Source organism: Arachis hypogaea, chromosome 14 (assembly GCF_003086295.3).
Source record: "Arachis hypogaea cultivar Tifrunner chromosome 14, arahy.Tifrunner.gnm2.J5K5, whole genome shotgun sequence".
In the NCBI taxonomy this organism is placed as follows: Eukaryota; Viridiplantae; Streptophyta; class Magnoliopsida; order Fabales; family Fabaceae; genus Arachis; species Arachis hypogaea.
The window spans coordinates 66403683-66428807 of NC_092049.1; the positions used below are offsets into that span (position 1 = coordinate 66403683).

A 25125-nucleotide genomic window follows, 5' to 3' on the forward strand; every position below is an offset into this window, starting at 1 on the left:
GCATTGAAGCTATACACGTGCATAGGCTGTTCCTGGAGTTAAACGCCAGCTTTGGTGCCAGTTTGGGCGTTTAACTCCAATTGCCAGTTTGGGCATTTTACGCGAAGATGTTTTAGGCTGTCTTTGGACGCCAGTTTGGGCCATCAAATCTCGGGCAAAGTATAGACTATTATATATTGATGGAAAGCCCAGGATGTCTACTTTCCAACGCAATTTAGAGCGTGCCAATTGGGTTTCTGTAGCTCCAGAAAATCCATTTCGAATGCAGCAGAGTTAGAATCCAACAGCATCTGCAGTCCTTTTTCAGCCTCTGAATCAGATTTTTGCTCAAGTCCCTCAATTTCAGCCGGAAAATACCTGAAATCACAGAAAAACACACAAACTCATAGTAAAGTCTAGAAATATGATTTTTGAATAAACACTAATAAACATATAATAAAAAGTAATTAAAACATACTACAAACTATGTAAAAATAATCCCAAAAAGGGTATAAATTATCCGCTCATCAGTAGTTATTATGGAGAAATAATTTTTTCGTTATCAAGAGGGCAGCACACACAACCCAAGTGTGAATGAATGTTTTCCAGATGAGTAGTTAATGTTGATACACAAGGCACCCTGGTTCGCGGACATTGCCAATTTTAAAGCTACTGGGGAAGTGCCTTTGGAGATTAACAAACATCAAAAAATAAAGCACATCAATGATGCCAAGTATTTCATCTGGGATGAACAATACCTCTTCAAAAAATGTTTAGATGGAATACTTAGAAGATGCATCTCAGAGGAAGAAGGTCGAGAAGTCTTATGGAATTGTCATGGTTCTGGTTATGGGGGGCATTTTGGAGGAGAAAGAATTGTAGCCAAAGTACTGCAGTATGAGTTCTTTTGGCCCACTCTCTTCAAAGATGCAAAAGAACTAGTGAAGAATTGTAATGAATGCCAGAGAGCTGGAAACTTGCCCAAAAGAAATGAAATGCCATAACACTTCATCCTAGAGCTTGAGTTGTTTGATGTATGGGGGATTGATTTCATGGGACCATTCCCAACCTCATACTCAAACAAATACATTTTGATGGTAGTGGACTATTGATAAATTCCAATTTTGTTGTTTATCTTGTCCGTAATTTGGGGGATTTTATCAACTTTTCTCACATTTATTTAATGAAATAGCATGGTTTTGTAATTCTCCCTTAATTTGTGCTTAAATGTAAAAACATGCTTTTTAGGCCTTTAATTTGCTAGTTTTAATTCAACTTTGATTCCACTAGATGTCTTGATGTGTTTGTTAGTGAATTCAGGTTGAAAAGGGCTAGGAATGGATCAAAGGAGTGAAGAGAAAAGCATGCAAAGTGGAGAATTCAAGAAAAATCAAGGATTTGGAGTACATTCATCGACGCGCACGCGTGGCAGACGCGTACGCGTGGATATGAAGTCGCATGGCGACGCGTACGCATGACATGATGCGTATGCGTGGAAAGTAAAATGCCAAGCGACGCGTACGCGTGACCCATACGTACGCGTCATACCTCGCACGTGACTTCATTAAAGTGAAAATGCTGGGGGTGATTTCTGAGCTTCCTGGCCTAAATCCAACTAATTTCAGGGACTATTTCATGCAGAATTGAAGATTGGACAAGGGGGAGTACTTAGATTAGTTATGATGAGCCTTTAGTTAGTTTTCTAGAGAGAGAAGCTCCATCTTCTCTCTAGAATTAGGTTAGGATTAGGTTAAATTCTCTTAGATCTAGGGTCAATTTCTTGCTTTCATCTTGTTTTCTTTACAATTCCTTGTTGTAGTGTCTTGATTCTCCTATTTTCTCTTGTTAATTTCTCATTTTGGTTATTTTTTATGTTGTGAACACTCTTGTTAATTTCAATTCCCTTTAATGCAATTTAAGGTATTTCATGTTCAATGTTGTTTAATTGAGTTGTTGTTATTGTTTCCTTGCAATTGGGTAGTAGTAGATTTTACTATTTTCTTGCAATTTATGATGCTTTCCTTTTATGCCTTCCAAGTGTTTGACAAAATGCTTGGTAGGATGTTAGAGTAGATTTTAAGCATTCTTGGCTTGGAAAGAGAAATTGGGCAATCTTGAGTCATTAATACCCAATTTAGATTGGCGATCTAGAGTTGTTAGTTAATATTATTTCCATTGACTCTAATCTCTTGCTAATTCAATTAGTGAGTTGATTAGGATTTTTGGATTGAGATTAACTAGTCTTATTTGACTTTCTCTCATGGAAGGTAACTTTACACCTTTATCCAACATTGGAGATAACGAAATAAGATAAATTCTTGTTAATCACTGTTATGATTAGTGACTAGGATAGAAAGCCTAAATTCTCAATCCTTTCCATGAATGTCTCTCTTTATTAATTGCTTTCTTTAATTGTTGCTTGGTTTATTTTCTTGTCCTTTCATCAAATCAAACCCCTCTTTGATACCATAACCAATAATACGCATACCTCACTACAACTCTTTGAGAAGACGACCCGAGGTTTAAATACTTCATTTATTTTTATTGGGGTTTTTACTTGTGACAAACAAAATTTTGATTGAGGATTGTTTGTTAGTTTAGAAACTATACTTGCAATGAGATTTCATGGAGAAATTCTATACCGACAAATTATACCTTTCATCAAATATGTATCCAAGTGGGTGGAAGCGTTTGCAACCCCAATAAATGATAACAAAGTAGTAATGAACTTTCTCAGGAAGAACATCTTCAGCAGGTTTGGAGTTCCCAAAGACCTTATCAGGGATGGAGGAAGCCATTTTTGTAACAGACCATTAGAGACTCTCCTCTTCAGATATGGAGTCAAGCATAAAGTTTCCACACCTTATAACCCCCAAACAAGTGGGCAAACAGAGATATCCAACAGAGAGCTCAAAAGAATTCTCGAAAAAAATGTGGGAGCTTCAAGAAAAGACTGGTCAAAGAAGTTGGATGATGCTCTTTGGGCATATAGGATAGCCTTCAAGACACGAATTGGGATGTCTCCATATCAACTAGTGTATGAGAAGGCTTGTCATCTACCAGTTAAGCTTGAACACAGAGCATTCTGGGCTCTCAAGCTACTGAACCTTGACAATAATGCTGTTGGAGAAAGAAGGATCCTGCAACTACAAGAATTGGAAGAATTCAGATCCCAAGCTTATGAAAATGCCAAGATTTATAAGGAAAGGGTAAAGAAAAAACATGACCTTAAGTTGGCACCAAGGATCTTTGAAGAAGGACAGAGAGTACTCCTCTACAACTCCAAGCTAAAGCTCTTTCCTGGGAAGCTAAAGTCAAGGTGGTTAGGACCCTTTCTTGTCACCAAGGTCTCACCTTATGGATACATAGAAATCATGGAAGAAAGCTCTCAGCGAAACTTTACTTTGAATGGACAATGGCTCAAATACTATCTGGGCAACGTGGCAGAAGGTCCCAAGATGAAGTACAAGCTCAACTAATGAAATAACCGTCAAGCTGATGACGTTAAAAGATCGCTTGTTGGGAGGCAACCCAACCAGAGGTAAACCTTCTTTGTAATTCTTTTCTTTGCTTAATAAAGGATCAAATAACCTTCTGTGTATTGCAAGAACTTAAGCTTGGTGTTTCACACCAAGAGTGATGATTCCATAAGTCAATAATTCAAGGATGAATCTGTGATATTAAGTTTGGTGTTCCACCATGAAGTTCACATGAACACACTACAATCCTTCAATTATCATAAGACATCACTAATTTCAAGCAATCACAGAGGCATTTTGACCCTCAATTCTAGTTAATATCTGCTTTCAAGAAGATTAAAGGCACATGATAACACTCTGCATGCAACTCGTTGCATAAGGAAGTAAGCAAAGAACTAAGTTTGGTGTTCACACACCAAAGTAAGTTCAGAAGCTCACAAACACACATGAATGCTAACCACTCGAGTGCTTGGGAAGCGAGCAACTTTCACTATTTTTGTAGGAAAAGTAGTCAAGTCTTTAGAAGGAAGAAACATCATCATCCAGGATGGAAAAAGAAAGATATAAGAGTTAAAGGAGGTGATGACAAGAAGAAACAAGAGGTTGCATTGTTCCTTGAATGTTTTCCTTTGAATAAAAGATGTCAATTAAAAGTGCATTTACATTGTTGTTAATCGATGTTCCTTCAATCTCTGAATCATTGCATTTAGTTCTTTAGTTCATCTTTATGCTTACCAGCCATATTGCCTAGCCCGCTGCATCCTTTCTTGGATTGTATGCTTTGTTCTTAAGCTCAATAAAAGAAATTATAAGAAATTATTGTGAAAAACAAGAGTGAAATCCAATGTTGAAGAATGAAATTCTAGTGTTTGTGGTGGTGTTTGTTAGCTAAGTTGGTTTATCAATAAAGTTTAAGGCTAGAATATCTCTTGAGTATAAGCTTGAAAAGCATTCTATGAGACTTAGATGATCAATAAGATCCTGGAAAGGAATGAAAAAGAAAAGAAAAGAGCAAGAAATAAGGCTAGGCACCAATAGTTTGAACCTTGAGGCATGTGTCTGTGGTGTTTTTGTACAAGGATATGCTTGGATGAGTAAGTTCTTAGGAGTGCTTTATCACTTGACAACTTGGGTTAACTAACCCGGGATTGTCAACTGAAAGTTCACTATCAAGAGCAACCTTGTTACAAAATATTTAGCAACCCAAAGAGGTTCTGGACACCAAGGTCTTAGGAATGAATAACAAACCATGTGCCTATGGTGTGTATGTGCTGAGAAGAGACTTGGGTGATTAAGTCCTTAGGGGTATTTCAACACCTAGCACCTTGAACCAACTGGTTCGGGAGTGTTGGCTGAAAGCCTACCCTAAAGAGTTATCTCAACACAGAGCACTTAGCCTAAGAAAGCAATAAGTATAAAGAAAAAGAAAACAAAAGCAAAAACAAAGCCAAGACAAGGATCAATGAATAAAGGTCTCATAAAAGGCAATAGAGTGAGTATTCAAGTGCATGTTATAGCCTAAAAACCATCAAGAACATGAACCTAAGTTGCTATGCATGAAATCCCATGAACCAAGGATTTGAATTCTCTGAATAAGGACTTCTATCTCTTGTACTTTCATTCATTCTTCTTATGTTCTATTACTTGCTTGAGGACAAGCAAGATCTAAGTTTGGTGTTGTGATGCCAGGGCATCATGGCTAGTTTTACTAGTAATTTTTTGTATGTTTTAGGTTAGTTTCACGCATTTTCTTGGGAAATAAGCAAGTAATTAGTTGAATATGCATCCATACCTTGATTCAAGCAAACATTGTGAATTCTAAAAACTTTCATGAGAATAATACAAGAGTTGAATGATATAATGCATGATGCATCATCTCATGATTAAGAGCAGGACTTTGATGCACTTTGTTTGTTTATTTACAGGTAATAAGAAGCAGTGAAGAGCCACGTTAGTGCCACTAATGTGGCCATTAACGTGGAGAAGGGGAAAGCTTGCAACGTTAGTGGTATAGTTAACACCACTAATGTCTTCGAAAGTCATTCAAGCCCACGTTAGTGGCCCCGTTAGTGCCACTAACGTGGGCACTAATGTGGAAGAAAGAAGAAGCCCCAACGCTACTGGCATAGTTTTCGCCACTAACATTAGGAGTTCCACCATAAGCCCACGTTAGTGCCACAAACGTGGGCACTAACGTGTAAGAAGGGGGGCTTTGCAATGTTAGTGGCATAGTTAACACCACTAACGTTGGGGATGACCAAGAAGCCCATGTTAGTGGCCACGTTAGTGCCCACGTTCACTAACGTGGCCATTAACGTGGAAGAGGAGGAAGTTTTGCAACATTAGTGGTGTAGTTAACACCACTAACGTCTTCGAGCCAAGGTATGCCCACGTTAATGGCCACGTTAACTCCATTAATGTGGGCCATTAACGTGAAGGAAGAGATGAATTTGACATTAATAGTGTAGTTAACACCATTAACCCAATCAAGGTTAAGAAAGGTTACGTTAGTGGCCACGTTAGTGCCACTAACGGTGGGGTTAACGTGACTTCAAAAGGGTTTTAGAACGTTAGTGAAGAACTGAAGATTGATGGTTTAGAAATTATAGTAAACTCTCGTTGCAAGTATAGTTACTAAACCAAGCAATCAACCTTTCTTACAAAAGTTTTGGTTGTCACAAGTAACAAACCCCTTTAAAATTGATAACCGAGTATTTAAACCTCGGGTCGTCTTCCCAAGGAACTGCAGGGAAGTATGTTCTTATTATTGGTTATGAGTTTGTAAATTGGGGTTTTGGAGTTTGGGCAATGGGCACAGGTATATTTATAAATTAAAGCAATAAAAATAAATAAGAAATTTTATTGTAATTAAATTAAAAACCTTGACCTGGAGAAGATTAATCGGAAGTTCAATCCTTGTTGGATTTTTCTCAAGATCAATTGATAATTGAAGGCTGCTTCTACTTTAGTTATCCTTTACCAAGTAAAGTAAAAGAAACTCAAGTAAGCTGGAAGTCTACTTCTATTCACAAGTTCTAATCCTCTCCCTTGGGAAGGATTAGTGTTAGTGACTAGAGAGCCAGCCAACGATAAACCCAATTACAATTTAACTCTTGAGTAATTCAACTCAAGGGTCTCCGAATATTAATCAACTCTAAAATCAAGTTAGGATCCAACTTAGAATATTAATTAATAACAAACAATAGAAGAAGTGATAAATCTAAAATACCTCAATTATATTAAATAAAATATTCAAATCTTAACATGGAAAAGTTCATAAGCCAATTAGGCAACATAATTAATACAAGCATTAAAGTATCTGAAAATAAGAGATAAATATAAAGTAAAAGAAATATTGAACCTGATGAAGAGTTGAATCCTAATTCTAAAACCTAAGAGAGAGGAGAGAACCTCTCTTCTAAAAACTACATCTAAATTATGAAAATTGAATTATGAAAAGCATGATTATGAATGGATGCATTCCCCCGCTTTATAGCCTCTAATCTGTGTGTTCAGGGCTGAAAATTGGGTCAAAAACAGCCCAGAAATCACTCCCAGCGGTTACTATTACGTTTAGGTCGCGGGAAAGTGACGTGGAGGCGTCGTCCACGCGTTCGCGCGGATTGCAATTCGCAGATACAACGTGGGCGCGTCATTCACGCGTTCATGTTGCCTAACGTTGGGGCAGCTATGGCAAATTATATATCAAATCGAAGCCCCAGGCGTTAGCTTTCCAACGCAACTAAAACCGCATCATTTAGATCCGTGTAGCTCAAGTTATGACCGTTTGAGTGCAGAGAGGTCAGGCTGGACAGCTTTAGCAGTTCCTTCAATTTCTTGTATTCCTTCCACTTTTGCATGCTTCCTTTCCATCCTCTAAGCCATTCCTGCCCTGTAATCTCTGAAAACACTTAACACACATATCAAGGCATCTAATGGTGATAAGAAAGGATTAATATTAGCAATATAAAGGCCAAAGAAGCATGTTTTCAATCATAGCACAAAATCAGGAAGGAAAACATAAAGCATGCGATTAGTATGAATAAATGGGTAAAGAGTTGATAAAAACCACTCAATTGAGCACAAGATAAACCATAAAATAGTGGTTTATCAACCTCCCCACACTTAAACATTAGCATGTCCTCATGCTAAGCTCAAGAGAAGCTATAAAGAAGTGAAGAGGAATGATAGAATGTATGAAATGCAACCTATCTGTATGAATGCAACTACATGCAAAATGTTTCTACCTACTTAGTTAAAAGTAAACAAATATTTCAAGAGGAAATATGAACTGGATTTCACTAATTCAAATCATGAAAATAAAGTACAAATAGACTTGTAAGAGGAAACTAGCTCATGAAAGCAGGGAACAAGGGATTGAGCATCGAACCCTCACTGGTAGTGTATACACTCTAATCACTCAAGTGTTTAAGGTTCGATTCTCTCAATTCTCTACTAACCTTGCTTTCTAAGGCTTTCTCTTCATCTAACAATCAACATAAATTTAATGCACATATACACATATCAAGAGGTCTTTTAAGGGTTGTAATGGGGTCAGGGTCAAGGTAGGATTGTATTTGGCTAAGTGGACTAAAATTCGAATCCTTAATTAACTTAAACTTTTCACCTAACTTTAGACAATCCATGTAATCATAATACCACATCTAACTATCCATTAACCATGTTTTCCACATATTCATGCATTCTAATTTCAAGTACAGTACATATGCATTGCTTTCACCATTTACTTTGGGGCATTTTGTCCCCTTTTTGCTTAATTGCCTTTTTTTCTTTTCTTTTTCTCACTTCTTATATATATATATATATATATATATATATTTTTTTTTTCTTTTCTTTTATTTTTCTCAATGCATATGATTAAATTATTGGATGCATGAATCATGTCTTAAACTTTTTTTTTCACATTTCAGAAAATTCTAACATACTCAATTCTCAAACCAAATGTTTCCAAATTCAACTTTCCCCATACTTAATTCATGAGCACTTCTCACTAGTCTAAGCTAACCAAGGATTCAAATTAAGGACATTATTATTTTTTTGCTTAGATTTAATGATGTGCTAAAGTAAAGAACAAAGGGGTAAAATAGGCTCAAAATTGGTTTGCAAGGGATAATGAAAGGTAAGGCCATATGGGTATGTAAGCTTAGAGAAACAAAGGCCTCAATCATATAAGTGCATGCTTACATCAAACAATGGAAATATAGAATTAAGCAAGACGAAGATCACAATTTTAGAGAGAAAAACACACACCAAAAATAAAATATTGGTTGGTAAAATGCAACCAATTCAAATAAGCTCAAAAAATCTCACAGGTTTTGTGTATCCGAGCTCTAAACCATGTTCCAAAATAATATTTCTTCAAACAAGTGTAACATTAAATTTTATTCAAATTAGTGAAATGTTATAAAAAGTTTCTTGAAAAAGAAATTATTACTTCAACCAAGTGGTATCAAATAAATATGCAATCAAACATGCAAATGCAACAACTAGCTACAAAGAAAATTTAAACATTGGTGTTGAGACAAGAAAGTACTAACCCATGGAGATTGGTATCGACCTCCCCACACTTAAAGATTGCACCGTCCTCGGTGCATGCTAAGATGTACAGGTGGATGGAGGTTGTGGTTCCTCAGCTGGGGCTCTTTTTGTTCCTTTCCTTGCTGGTGGTTTAGGAGTAACTTTCTCTTTACCCTTCTTGGTGGCCATCTTGAAAAGGAAAATAAAGAAAGTAACTTGAATTCAAAGGGATAGAGAAAGGAAGAGAATAGGAGAGGTGGTAATCAATGCACAATAGAGAAGAGTGACGTTAACACATGGTCATGACTACATGTGAAAAGTTCACAAATATAGCAAGTGCATGAAATGACAATTAAATGCAAGATGTTTATTGGCATGCTGGCAAAGGCATGAGTAGCACAGATCAAGCATTCCATGTCCAAGTTAGATTACCAAGTCTTTCAAACTAATCATGTTTGAATAACAATTATATTTAATTAATAAAATATAAAAAGGATTTTGTGAAAAGAAAGCATTTAGAGTAGTAGAATAAAAGAAATCTAAAAATAGTGCACAATGCCATACGGGCTCTTTCACAAACACATAGCATGCATGGTAAATAAGCTATTGAAAGTATTAATTTGAACATGCAAGCAACCCTTTAAAAAGTAATATATAATTGTCAAACAAATCTTGAATAATCCACAAAAATAAAAAAAATAATGACCCAAATAAATTTCGAACACCAATAAAAATAATGCAATAAATGAAAGTATGCAAATAAATTAAATGAAATAGAATGGAAGTGAAGAGGGATGAAAAAGAAGAAAGTAAGAAAAGGACAAAGAAAGAATAAGAAAAGATAGAAAAATTAGGATTAGAGAAGAAAAGATAAGAAAATTGGCACTAATCTGGATAGGTTGTGCGACGCTGGCGACGCGGTCGCGTGGGTGACGCAGTCGTGTGGTGCGCAATAAGGTTAGACGACGCGGTCGCATGGTGCGCAATAAGGTTAGGTGACGCGGACGCGTGGGTCACGCAATCGCGTGACCTGATTTGTGCGATTGGCGCGAGTGCAGCCTCGCGGTCGCGCAACTCTGTGTTTCAAACTCATTTTGCCAAAAATCTGGGTGACGCGGTCGCATGGTTGACGCGATCGCGTGGAAGGGCTTGGGCTTCCAGCACGAGTCCAGCCCAACTCCAGCTCAACTTTCTGCCATACACCCTTTTTACGTCGATTTTACGAAGCCACGCGTTCGCGTGGGTGACGCAGACACGTGGGAGGCAAATTTTCAAAATGACGCGGTCGCGTCAGTGACGCGGTCGCGTGAGCTCAATTATGCTAAAGGCGCCCCTCCAGCCACGCTCTCGCGTGACTTTCTGTTTACTTTCTTTTCTTCACAACACACTGGTGACGCAGACGCGTCAACGACGCTGCCGCGTCGCGTGTGTGTTTTTTTTTTTTATATCCATGAAAAATGCAGAATGCAATGCTAATATGAATGTTATGCAAAACTCCAGGTTCAATACAATAAAATAAAATAAAACTCAAAAACAAATAAAACTAAATAGAAATGAAAAAGGAACGATCATACCATGGTGGGTTGTCTCCCACCTAGCACTTTTAGTTAAAGTCCTTAAGTTGGACATTTGGTGAGCTCCCTGTTATGGTGCCTTGTGCTTAAACTCATCCAGGAATCTTCACCAATGTTTGTAATTCCAATAACCTCCGGGATCCCAAACTAGGCGTAGAAAGCCTTCAAGTAAGTTAAAGCAAGTGACAAGGCCCCAAGAGTGTTGATTGCCAGAATGAATTCCGGGGTCCCAAATCTTGCTTTTGCACCCGTCTTCTTGTTGATCATCAGTGTTCCAACCGGTTGGTAAGAAATCTGAATTCTCACTAAAGCGGCCAAACAACTTCCTAGACCCATTCAGTTGAGCTCTACACCAACCTTTGCATTTAAACTTAAAGCTTCCAACCATAATGAACCTAGCAGGACAATTCTTACCACTGACCATCTTCCTCTTACTCTTAATGCCACAAAGAGCTCTAAGTTGACCATCCATCTCCAGTAGCCCATATTCAAGTGGAATTAGAAAGCTAAGGGATAATAATTTTACCCACTTGAATGTTGTGAAGGATGATGGCAACTTAGGGGGAGGGGTCTCCAATAACTTTGGCAAGATGATTTCAAGCTCCACTCCCTTGTGCTCTTTGACAACTTCCACCTCTTTGCAAACTTCTTCAATTTCAACCTCTTCCTCTTGGTAGCTTTCTTTCAATTCAATCTCTTCTTCATTACTTACCAAGGGCATGGGAGGCTGTACTTCTTCTTCTTTGATCTCTATCTCTTGATCAACCTCTACAAAGTCTTCAACCATGATCTGCCTTGGAGGTTGGACGCTCTCCTCAACATCAACATCAAACACCGTGGAAGGAGGCTCTGTGACTGGACTTTCCAATGGAGGTACAACATCTCTTAAGTCTGCAACCACTTCTTCCTTTTTAATAATTGCTGCTTTGTCCAGTTGTTTAAGTATAAAATCGTACTCATCCTCGATGATTTTCTTTCCATGATAACTCCTTTCAACTACTCTTTCATCTTCAAGGGTCTCTCCTACCCTTACCCGTAGGGCCTCCTCTAGCTCCTTATGAAGTATGGATTCGCAAAGATGATTCCTTCTTTCCTGTTCCGTATCAATAGCATAATTGGGATCATCTTGCTCTTGGATTGATGGATGTCGATGCTCTCCCATAGAGGGTAGTGATGGGATGAAAAGATCATTATGTGGTTGAAAAGAAAGTGCACTAGAGCTTGAGGGTTGAATATTGGAGGTAGAAGGTTGGTTCATGTGGGATATAAGATTTTGGAGTGTAGAGGTGAGACCAATGATGTTAGAGATGAGTGTATTGTTATCCAATGGAGGTTGAGGTGGATCTATGTATGGTTCATTTAGTTCATAGGGTGGTTGGTATGGTGGATGTGGGATAGGGTCATATGGTGGTGTTTGGTGAAAAGGGTCTTGTGAGTATGGTGGTCCAGAGTTGTGTTGAGGAGGTGGGTCATAGGTATATGATGGGGGTCCACCATATCTATTGCTTTGGCATGCATTATAGGATGGTCTTTGTCTGTGGTATTGTGGAAGGTGTTGCTGCCGGAAGGGTTGATCAGATACTCGTGGCTCCTTCCATCTCTAATTGTTTTGACCTTGATGCATGTTCCTGTTATAATTTCCATTCCTTGCAACAACATCGGAACCAAACTCAAAGCGACGGGGGTGAGAACTCATAATAGAAAACAAAAATTAAAAACGAAAATAAAAACAAATCTAAATTAAATGGTTATTTAAATTTTGAATTTGAAAATTAAATTTTGAAATTTGAAATTTGAAATTTTTGAAATTTGAAATTTGAAATTTGAATTTTAAATTTTTGAAATTTGAATTTTGAATTTTGAGATTTGAAATTTGAAAACTTTTTAAAATTGAATTTTGAAAATTTTTAAATTTGAAGTTTTAAATTTGATTTTGAAATTTTGAATTTTTGAATTTAATAAGGAAAGAGAAAAACAATAAAATGACAACAAACTTAAAAATTTTTAGATCAAAACGAAGAAAACAACTAAGAACAACTTGAAGGTCAAGATGAACACGAAGAACAACTTGAAGATCAAGATGAACACCAAGAAAAAACTTTTTTGAAAATTTTTTTATAATTAAATAAAAACCAATAACCTCTTAATTTATGAAAAAAGCAAAAATAAAAACAAATAAACAAGCAAAAAGTAAATATTTACAATAACCAATAATAAGGCACACGTTTGCAATTCCCCGGCAACGGCGCCATTTTGAAGAACTGAAGAATGATGGTTTAGAAGTTATAGTAAACTCTCGTTGCAAGTATAGTTACTAAACCAAGCAATCAACCTTTCTTACAAAAGTTTTGGTTGTCACAAGTAACAAACCCCTTTAAAATTGATAACCGAGTATTTAAACCTCGGGTCGTCTTCTCAAGGAACTGCAGGGAAGTATGTTCTTATTATTGGTTATGAGTTTGTAAATTGGAGTTTTGGAGTTTGGGCAATGGGCACAGGTATATTTATAAATTAAAGCAATAAAAATAAATAAGAAATTTTATTGTAATTAAATTAAAAACCTTGACTTGGAGAAGATTAATTGGAAGTTCAATCCTTGTTGAATTTTTCTCAAGATCAATTGATAATTGAAGGTTGCTTCTACTTAGTTATCCTTTACCAAGTAAAGTAAAAGAAACTCAAGTAAGTTGGAAGTCTACTTCTATTCACAAGTTCTAATCCTCTCCCTTGGGAAGGATTAGTGTTAGTGACTAGAGAGCCAGCCAACGATAAAATCCAATTACAATTTAACTCTTGAGTAATTCAACTCAAGGGTCTCCGAATATTAATCAACTCTAAAATCAAGTTAGGATCCAACTTAGAACATTAATTAATAACAAACAGTAGAAGAAGTGATAAATCTGAAATACCTCAATTATATTAAATAAAATATTCAAATCTTAACATGGAAAAGTTCATAAGCCAATTAGGCAACATAACTAATACAAGCATTAAAGTATCTAAAAATAAGAGATAAATATAAAGTAAAAGAAATATTGAACCTGATGAAGAGTTGAATCCTAAATCCTTTAAGAGGAATCCTAATCCTAAAACCTAAGAGAGAGGAGAGAACCTCTCACTCTAAAAACTACATCTAAATTATGAAAAGTGAATTATGAAAAGCATGATTATGAATGGATGCATTCCCCCACTTTATAGCCTCTAATCTGTGTGTTCTGGGCTGAAAACTGGGTCAAAAGCAGCCCAGAAATCACTTCCAGCGGTTTCAGTTACGTTCAGGTCGCGGGAAAGTGACGCGGAGGCGTCGTCCACGCGTTCGCGCGGATTGCAATTTGCAGATACGACACAGGCGCGTCATTCACGCGTTCGCGTCACCTAACGTCAAGGCAGCTATGGAAAATTATATATCAAATCAAAGCCCCAGACGTTAGCTTTCTAACAAAACTGAAACCGCATCATTTGGACCTCTGTAGCTCAAGTTATGACCATTTGAGTGCAGAGAGGTCAGGCTGGACAGCTTTAGCAGTTCCTTCAGTTTCTTGTATTCCTTCCACTTTTGCATGCTTCCTTTCCATCCTCTAAGCCATTCCTGCCCTGTAATCTCTGAAAACACTTAACACACATATCAAGGCATCTAATATTGATAAGAGAGGATTAATATTAGCAATATAAAGGCCAAAGAAGCATGTTTTTAATCATAGCACAAAATCAGGAAGGAAAACATAAAGCATGCGATTAGTATGAATAAATGGGTAAAGAGTTGATAAAAACCACTCAATTGAGCACATGATAAACCATAAAATAGTGGTTTATGAGTTAGTGACAAAGTTAGTGTCACTAACGTCTTTGAACCAGGATTTACCCTTGACGTTAACCACACTAACGGCCTGACTAACGTGAAATTACCTGACTCAAACTCTTCCTGCAAGCTGAGCTAAGCCCACTAAGATTGTAACTGCTTCAACTATGCTAAAAGGCCCACATCTAGAGATTTTCAGAGCTAACTGAAGATCAGAAGAGTAGTATATATAGGGGTTGTTTAGAACTAGAAATGGGGATTGGCACCTGGGGGATCCAGGATTGTACACACTCTGTATTTTTCTTTCTCTGTAATTCAGTACTTTAGAAATGCACTTTTCATTTTTATTTTCAGTTCCCAGAGCTATGAACAACTAAATCCCTCTTCATTGGGTTAGGGAGCTCTATTGTAATTCAATGGATCAATTGTAGTTTTCATTCTTCTTCTTTCTTTTCTCTTGATTTACTTGAAAGCTTTCAATCTTCATCCAATTGAGCAATTGTCTTGGAAGAGAAATTGCTCATACTTGGATTTCCTTTGAACCTTGGAAGAGGAATGAGGAAATCGTGCTAGAAATACTTTCTCATGTTGGACTGGATTGGGGGTTGGATGTATACAGTGACATATAATCCTACCAATGCCTTGATTTAGAAAAACATGTGGTATAATCAGTGATCATAGTTCATCTATTTCCATGAGCAATTAGATCAAGGAATTGGGCAATTGTTCAAGTTTAGAGAGATTGGATTGCCAAGGAATTGGGATTCAATCACCTAAGATTGCCAAGAGATCAATGAACACATTGATTGAGAAAGAGATGAGAATGAACTTGATCCGGAGAATGCAACATGTCCTAAGCCCAATGAACTCCTCCATTTCTGATCTTACCCATTCTCTTTAATTCTGCTATTTACATTTATGCTCATCATCCCCATTCCCATTTAAATTCCTGCAAGTTTACCTTCATCCAGTTTATATTCTGTAATTTAATTTCCATCATTTACATTTCTTATTATTTACTTTCCTGCCATTTTACTTTCTGCAATTCTCAACCCACCTTAGTTCAACTTGAACATTCCGATAATTAAAGTTGCTCAACCAATCAATCCTTGTGGAATTTGACCTCACTCTATTGTGAGTTTTTTCTTGACGACAATTCGGTATACTTGCCAAGAGAAATTTGTAGTGATACAGATTTTCGTGCATCAGAGATGAAGCACAATGGGCGTGGCACGCCAAGGCCAGGCGTGGCATGCCAGCTGTAAACTCCAGAAAAGGGACAATGAGCTTTAGTATGGGCGTAGCACGCCAAGGCTAGGCGTGGCATGCCAACTATAATTTCCAGGGAAGCATCCCTGAACACCCACAAGGGGTGTGGCATGCCAGGATGGGTGTGGCACGCCAACTCCATCATCTACAAGAGACGTTCCACTTGAGGTCGAAGGCGTGGGACGCCAAGGCATTTGAACAGAGGAGCATGAAGGAAGCACCAACAAGGGCGTGCCACTTGAGTTCTAGGCGTGGCACGCCAAGCTTATAGAACCCAATACCATAATGGGTATGCCACTTGAGCTTGAAGTCATGGCATGCCAACCTTGTTCATACCCTGGGCATGCCACTTGGGCTCGAAGACGTGGCACGCCAGTTCATTGGTCCAGAGAGGAAGGATGCAGCCCCCACAATGGGCGTGCCACTTGGGACTTTAGGCGTGGCACGCCAAGGCAACATGAATAGGGGCGTGCCACTTGATGACTATGGCATGCCACGCCAAATTTGCTCGTTCCTGGGGTGTGCCACTTGAATGCTGGGCGTGGCACGCTAGTTCACTAGATCAAAGGGGTTTACTCATGCTTTATCGAGGGCGTGGCACGCCAGTTCAACTCTCCAGAGAAGATAATAAAAACCTTTTTGAGGGTGTGGCACGTCACTGTTGGGCATGGCACATCAAGTGTATTTTCCAGAGGAGAAGGCTGAAGAGTTCATAGAAGGTGTGGCACGCCAACACTTGGCGTGCCACGCTAGTTCAATAGTCTAGAGGAGGATGATCATGCTTTGCTGAGGGCGTGGCACGCCGGTTCTAGGCGTGCCATGCCAGTTCAAATATCTAGAGAGGAAGAAGAAGGAGATCACACTGGGCGTGCCACTTGAGCTCGAAGGCATGGGATGCCAGGCTAGCTGTATGAGAAAGGCGTGCCACTTGGGATCCAGGCGTGGCACGCCGCTCACACGCCACTCACACGCCAAGCACATGGTTCATTTTATTAGAGTTTTCCTTTTATTTTCAATTGTAATTTTCTTTTCCTCTTTGTAATTTTCCTTTTCTAGTAATAGGAGTAGTATAAATACCCCCTGAGAGTACTGAAAGAGGGGTTAGAAAGGAGAGTGGCTGATTAGTTTTAGTTACACACTTCACTTCATCTTCTTCCATCTCTTGTACTTTTCTCTAAGCTATGAGCAGCTAAACTCCCTCACATTGGGAGAGGGAGCTCTGTTGTACTTGATGGATTAATGATAGTGAATTTCTTCTTCTCTTCATCTTCTCTTTAATTTTCTAGATGGAATTTCGTTCTTCATGCTTAGTGTCCAATCATCTTGAAAAAGAGGTTGAATGCAAAATGGGTTTCATGGGAACCTTAGAAAAGGAAACATGAAACCATGCTTGAAATCCATTCTCACACTTGAGTAGATATGGGTTTTGGGATTGGATATGGTGACATAAAATCCACCCATTATTTGGATCTATGAGGATGTATGGTATAATCAGGGACCAAGCATATCTCTTTTCATGAGAGATTAGACCAAGGAATTAGCTGATTATCAAAATTTGAGAGATTGAATCACCAAGGAATTGGGGTTCAATCAATCATGATTGCCCAGAGGTCAATGAGTTGTATGATTGAAGATAAGATGATCTAGATCTAATCCAAAGAGAGCAACATCTCCTAATCCCAATGAATTTTCCATATTCTTATCTTACCCATTCTTTATAGATTTCTTTAATTTCTGCTATTACCCATTCCCCATTTACAATTCAATCATTTATGTTCCAACACTTTACATTCTTGTTATTTACTTTTCTGCACTTTATTACTTTTCTGTACCTTTAAGTCATTTACATTTCTGCTAATTTAGAATTCTGCACTCAACAATCTCTATTGCTTAGCTTGACTAATTCACCCATTGATTAAAGTTGTTCAATCTACCAATCTCTATGGGATTCGACCCCACTCATAGTGGGTTATTACTTGACGATACTTTGGTGCGCTTGCCAAGGAACGGATTCATTATATAGTGAGTGAATTTCGGTCATCAATTTCTTTTACTTTGATTTTGTTATTTATTTGGTTTTATTTGAGTTTCTATTGTTTTTTCTTTGTTTTACGTGTGTTTGGATCATGCATAGTAATTAGAACAGAAACAAGTGCATGAAGACAGAGTTTCGGACACCCTGGAAAAGCTATGCTTGAATTGGGTGGCACCTAACTTCAAACCCTCAAGTTAGGCACCACATTCAAGCTAATTTTTAAGATGCTTACTGGAGGGGTGGCACCTAACTTCACCCCTTGAAGATAGGCGCCAATGCTACGTACAAGTTGGTGTTACTCTCGGGAGGGGTGGCACCTAACTTGGCTCCATCAAGTTAGGCGCCACATGAAGTGTGCAAAGCGGAATTGCTCACTATCTGGTCCGCGCGTAACTCCATCATCTCAAGTTAGGTGCCACACCAAGCGTTGGAGTTGTATCACATTCGGGGGGCTTGAAGTTAGGCGCCAGGTTCCCAAAGTTAGGCGCCAGGTGTATCCCTCAGCATGAAGTTAGGCACCAGGGAATCCAAGTTTGGCGCCACTACATCCTATGTTAGGTGCTGAGGGAGAGAAGCACATGAAGTTAGGCGCCAAGACTATTCCCAACATGAAGTTAGGCGCCATACCACTACCACCCACTATTTCCTAACTGGATCATATAAACCTTGCACTAAATCTCTCCCAATCAATTCCAAGATACCCCCCCTCCTGATTCAACTTTCCCCTTTTTCCAAGCCTTGCACAACCATAGCCCTCAACCCCGTGAACCCAGCCTTCCTCCCAATAAATTCCTTGTCCGAATCCCTTGTCCCCTTCCTTCAAGAACCTCAACCCGTGCCCCTTATCCCTAACCCCTTGCCATTACCTTATTTCCTTCCATTCCCTATACATGTCCGTGACATAAGCCCTTCCCCCAACTCCAATTCGTGACACCCATTCCCATCCCAATACATAACCATGACCAACCCTCAATGAAACCCCACCCCAACTCCTTTAAAAAAGACCTCCTCTATCCCACTTCAAGCAACACCTCAACACACATCACCCCCTTCTCTACACACACCACTAATCCTAATTCTTCCCTCTAACCCATTCCCTTCTCAACCACCACAACAACACTAAACCCCTCATCCTAAACCCCAACCACCTTTCTATATTCAACCATGCCCCCCCTTTCATCTTCTTTTCTTTTTCCTTTTCTGCCTTTACTTAGTTCAAAAAAAAAAACAAAACAGAAAAGAAATTTTTAAATTTGATTTTTATTTCATTGTTTTTGGTTTACCTTCTTCCTTTCTTCTCTGTCTTCCCCTTTGTATTCTTCTAATTTGCACGGGGACGAGCAAAAGCTTTAAGTTTAGTGTTGTCGCTTTTCTTGTTTGTTTTCTGTAACGGCACCCAAAACTATTGCATCCTTAAAGAAGAGGAAAGGTAAAGAGCCAGCCATTAGTTCTAATGATACACACAGGTTCCGATCCAAGCTCCATGAGGAACACTTTTATGATCAAACCTACAATAAGGCTGTGACTCCAGATGTTAGATTTACACTGCAACCGGATGATTATCCGGAAATTCAATTTTAAATTGAGAGAAGAGGGTGGCATTTTCTGTGCAACTTGCACACGGAGTTTGGACAATTGATGGTCCAAGAAGTTTATGAAAATCTTTGGGTCACGTACAAGTACGTTGAGGGGGTCAATAAAAAGAATTATCAGAGCTATGTAAGAGGAAAAATCATTGATTTCAGTCCAAGAAACGTCCGTCGGGATCTCCATCTTCCGAGTCCAAATCATATGTCTGCCTGTTATAGTGAAAAGATGCATAGAGACCAGGAACTACACCAAGTCATTGAAGAAATATGCATTCCTGGTTCTCATTGGAGTATAGGTGCAGAGGGGAAGCCGAACCCATTAAAGAGAACTGATCTCTTTCCTTTAGCTAGGGGGTGGTTAGACTTCATCCGAAGGTCTATCATGCCAACTAGCAACCAGTCTGAATGTACTATGGACTGGGCTCTCATGATTTACTGTATCATGAAGGGAGAAGTGGTAGAGGTCGAGGAAGTTATTCCAGAACAGATATACAACATTGCCTCCAATCCTTTTAAGAAGGCTAGGCTTGCTTTTACACATCTGATTTACCACCTGTGTGAATCAGCATGGGTAAAGGTGGAGAATGACTTCCCCATTCCTGTTTAGAGGCCAATTACCAAGAAAACCATGGAGACTCATAGGCTTGCATCATTTACCCTTCTTTCTTGCATAAAAAGGACCATAAAAGAGCATAAATCTCATTTGATCAGTACAATTCATGAGTTATTTGATGAGTATTATGGTACACTACTTTGAGATGAGTTGTGTTGAATTTCAAGTGAAAAAGACATCAAAAATGGGAAGAAAGCAACAAAGAAGCTGGGCGTGTGAAACTGGCGTGCCACTTGGAACAAACGCCACAAAAATGCACTGACGTGGCACGCCAAGAGCTGGGCGTGGCACGCCAGTACTAAATTCTAGAGGAGAATTCTCAAGCATTCATAAGGGTATGGCACACCAGGGACTGGGCGTGGCACGCTAGTACAAAGTTCCAGAGAGCAACAATGGAGGACACTAAAGGGGCGTGGCACGCCTAAACCATCATCTACTGTGGGCGTGCCACTTGAGCCAAGGGGCGTGGCATGCCAACTCATCACTCCAGGAGGAACCTTCACTATGGCGTGCCACTTGGTATCGAAGGCGTGGCACGCCAACTTCAAAAAGTCACTTGGGCGTGCCCTTGAGGATCCAGGCGTGGCACGCCAAGCTTGAAGAGTCCACAAATGTATGGGCGTGCCACTTGAACAGCATGGTGTGGCACGCTGGTACAAAAATCCAGAGAAGGGGCTGAAGGTAATTGAAGACTGGGTATGCCACTTAAGTTCGAAGGCGTGGCACGCAAAGCTCTCAATCTCACTTTGGCGTGCCACTTGAGCAACCAGGCGTGGCACGCCAATGCACAAAGAGGCCAAAGCAAGGGCTGGGCGTGCCACTTGATGTCGAAGGCATGGCACGCCAGCTACTGGAACCAAGGCAAGATTATGGGTGTGGCACGCCAGCCTCTAGGCGTGGGATGCTGGTATAAGTTTCCAGAGAGAATGAAGTAGGCCAAATACATGGGGTGTGCCACTTGGTGTCGAAGGCGTGGCACGTAATCCACTATTTCTCACTTAGGCGTGCCACTTGAATCCCAGGCATGGCATGCCAGTGTCATTCAGAGAGCAAAGAACCATTGGGGCATGCCACTTGAGTTCGTGACACGGCACACCAAACAGAGGAATTACTTGATCACAAAGGGGCGTGGCATGCCAGACCCTGGGCGTGCCACGCTAGTTCAACTTCCCAGAGAGCTTGATTAAGCATGCAGCAAGGGCGTGGCATGCCATACCCTGGGCGTCTGATAAACCACTATTTTATGGTTTATAATGTGCTTAATTGTGTGGTTTTATCATGATCTTTACCCACTTATTCATATGATTAGCATGCATTTATACTTCCTTCCTAAAATTATTACATGATTGAAAACTTGCTTCCTAGAGACTTTTAATTATGTATTTTAATTCTCTTATATTCCATTCGATGCCGTGATCTGTGTGTTAAGTGTTTCAGGCTTTATAGGGCATGAATGAGTTGGAGATTGGAAAGAAAGCTTGCAAAATTGGAAGCAACACAAGAAATTGAGGAGATGACCAGTGAGAAGTAACGCGGCCGCATGGCTCACGCAACCGCGCGGATTGGAATAGCACAAGTGACATGGAGGCGTGGACGACACGCTCACGTGGCAGGACAAAACGCCGAATGACGCGTCTGCATGAATGACGCAATCGCGTGACGTGCGCGATCTGCATAATCTGCAAAATTCACTGGGGGCGATTTTGGGCCCTGTTTTGACCCAGTTTTCGGCCCAGAAAAGTAGACTAGAGCTAGAGAACATGCAAAAACCAACAACAACATTCATTCCACACAAGTTTTAGTTTTTAGATCTAGTTTTACTCCTCCTCTAGGTTTTCTCTCTACACATTCATAGTTCTTAGGATTTTTATTTCTATTACTTTTTGCATTGGGATATTGAGAAGAGTTATAACCTCATCAAGACTTCGTCATTCTAGTTCGTTTTCTTTACTTGGCTCTACTCTTCCATGTCCTTTAATTTACTCAATTTTACTATTGGATTATTTTAGAATTTATTAATACAAGAATTACTTTTATTTTTAATTGATTCCTTTGAGTTTTATTTATCATGTCTTTCTTTAATTCCCTTTCCTATGTTATGAGTTCTACATTCACAATGAGCGAGTAGTTCCCTAACTTGATGGGGAGTTGATTGAAAGGAACCCTTGAGTTGGGATGCTTAAAAGAAAAATTGTAATTGGGTTTATTGTTGGAATTCTCCCTAGTCACTGACACTAATCTTTTTCAATTGAGCGGATTGGAACTTGTGAATAGAAACAGCATTCCAACTTGTTTGACTTTCCCTTACCTAGTAAGGGATAACTAAACAGAACAACCTTCAATTATAAATTAATCTTGAGAGTACTTCAACAAGAATAGGGCTTCCAACTAATCTACTCACAGTCAAGGCTTTTATTTAAATTACTTAATTTCTTCAATTTAATTTCCTGTTTATTCAACTTAAACCCTTTTTGAAAACATCTGATTAATAAAATAGCACACCTTTCTGCAACTCGTTGGGAGATGACCTGGGATTCATACTCCCAGTATTTTAATTTTAATTTTTGTTACAACCCTTTTAAATTGATAAGCGGAATTCTGGTTGGTTAAGAACTATACTTGCAACGCATATCTTATAACAATTCTTGACTCGCCAATTTCCGCCACGTCAATTTTTGGCGCCGTTGCTGGGGAGTTGCAATAGAGTGCTGAATTTATTAATTGGAATTTATTTATTTGCATTTTATTTTATCTTGCTATTATGAGCTGCTTGTTTCTTTCGCTAGATGACGCGTTCACTTCCTGATCCAAGCTTTCCAGTATTCGATCCTGAGATTGAAAGAACTATTTCACGAATAAGGCAAGCTCGTCGTCGGTTAGTCCTCTCTGAGGGCAGATCTGAAACGTCATTTGAGGAAGAAACCAGCCCCCGTTCTACTGATTCGGTTGATTTACGTGTAGGTGACATGGCAGAACCTAGGAGAGTTACTATCCAGGAGGCTGGAGCCCCTGATTTTACAATGCAACCGTTTCAAGCGCATCACCCAGCGGTGGCTACAGACTTTGAAATAAAGACTGCACTACTCAATTTGATGCCCAAGTTTCATGGCTTATTTGCTCAAGAGCCTATCAAGCACCTGAGATATTTCCAAGCAGCCTGTTCTACTGTCAGGCGTGATGGTGCAGATGAAACATCAATTCTGCTGAAAGCTTTCCCATTTTCTCTTGAGGGAAAGACAAGAAAGTGGTACTACACTCAACCCGCAGCAACTGTATCCAACTGGGATACCCTTAGAAGAGAATTCTTGGAAAAATTCTTTCCAGCTGAAGTTACCGATAAACTGAGGAAAGATATTTCCATAATTGTTCAGGATGAATCCGAGACTCTCTATGAATACTGGGAGCGCTTCAATAATCTTCTGGAAGCATGCCCCCACCATATGATTAACAAGATAGTGTTGCTCGGTTACGTCACACAGGGCATGAGGCCTCAAGATAAAACCACATTGGAAAGTGCTAGCAATGGGTCTATGAAAAAGTACAAGACCACTGATGAGGCATGGCAATTGATCAGCGACTTAGCTGAATCTACTCGGAATCATAGGCAGAAACAAGGCCGTTCAAAAGCCATTGCAGAAGTATCCTCTAGCAGAGAGACTGCTGCTCTAACTCATAGTATCTGTGAAATGACCAACTTGCTGAAGCAGATGCAATTGAATCAACAACAAGTTCAGCAAGCTCAACCTTCTCTACCACAGCAAAGCCAACAGTTAGTCCCATAGAGAGTTTGCAAAATCTGTGCTGATTATAGCCATTATACTGATGAATGTCCGCAGCTCCATCAGGAAGACAACACCATGGCAGCCACTCATAACTTCTATGACCGCCCCAACCAAGGGTACAATCAAGGTGGCAATTACAACCATGGATGGCAGGACAATTTTAACCAGAATTGGAGGGACAACAACAACAGAGGAGGTAGAGACAATCAGGGAAATCAGAGGTGGAATAACAACAACAACAGGCAGCAGAACCAGAACCAGCCTTACAGAGCACCTCACCTAAGGCAATCCCAAGGACCACAAAATACCTAACAGCAGACCTCTCAAATTACTTATCCTTCGTCATCTTCTAATGACGACTTACTAAAATCTATTGATCGGAGACAACAGACCATGGAAAATAACCTTTATGCTACACTAAATGGTCTGAACTCTACTTTGCAAGCTCTTATCTCACAGATTGGATCAATGAATAACTCCAATAACCTGCCTTTGAGCTCTAGTGGAATCCTCTCTCAACCATTACCCAATCCAAAGGGTGGCATTAATGCCATCACCCTAAGGTCCGAAACCACACTGCAGGAGAGGAATCAGGAGGAGCCAAGCCTACCAGAACACGCCTCAGCTGAAGAGGTAGTGGAAATAGAAGATGTTGAAGAGGAAGAGGACATACAGGACATAGATGAAAAAGAAGAAGTTCAACCACAGGAGGAAGCACCACAGGGCATAGACACTGCAGAAGACACCACTCCCATTCCATTTCCACAACATGCAAGGAAGCCCAGGAAGCAGCTGGAACCTGACCCCAAAATGGTAGAAATATTCAAAAAGGTTGAGGTAACTGTTCCTCTTTTTGATGTTATTCAACAGGTACCTAAATATGCAAAGTTTCTAAAATATTTATGTATACATAAAGACAAAATTAATGAATTAGAAACTATTCCTTTAGGTAGTTCCATATCTAATTTAATGGGAGGTTTACCTGAAATGTGTAGTGACCTAGGTCCATGTATGGTTAATTGTACTATTGGTGGTGTGGTATTTTCTGACTGCATGTGTGATTTAGGAGCATGTGTGAGTATAATGCCTTTGTCTATATATGATATTTTGAGGCTCCCTCCCTTAAAAAGGTCGGCAGCTCATTTTGTGTTAGTAGATAAAAGCATTATTACAGTGGCTGGAGTTGCTGAAGATGTATTAGTGGGCATTAAGGGGCTCACATTTCCCATTGATTTTTATATCCTGGAGATGCCCCAAAATGACACAGAGAAGCCATCATCAATCCTACTCGGAAGACCATTCCTGAAGACCTCGAAGTTCAAATTAGATGCTTTTTCAGGAACATACTCTTTTGAAATGGATGGCCGAGTAGTAATCTTCAATCTGAATGGAGTTATGAAGCATCCTCCGGAGGATCATTCTATCCTCCAGTGTGACATCATAGATGAAACGGTGGCTGAGGTCCACC

At 39.4% G+C, this 25125-nt stretch overlaps 1 non-coding gene across 1 annotated transcript; it reads right to left on the reverse strand.

Annotated features, from left to right (window-relative positions):
- Positions 1-23213: 23213 nt before the first annotated feature.
- On the reverse strand, positions 23214-23321 carry LOC112745984 (small nucleolar RNA R71). Its single transcript, XR_003173886.1, has one exon. It is a non-coding gene; the product is annotated as a small nucleolar RNA R71 (small nucleolar RNA).
- Between the last annotated feature and the right edge of the window lie 1804 nt (positions 23322-25125).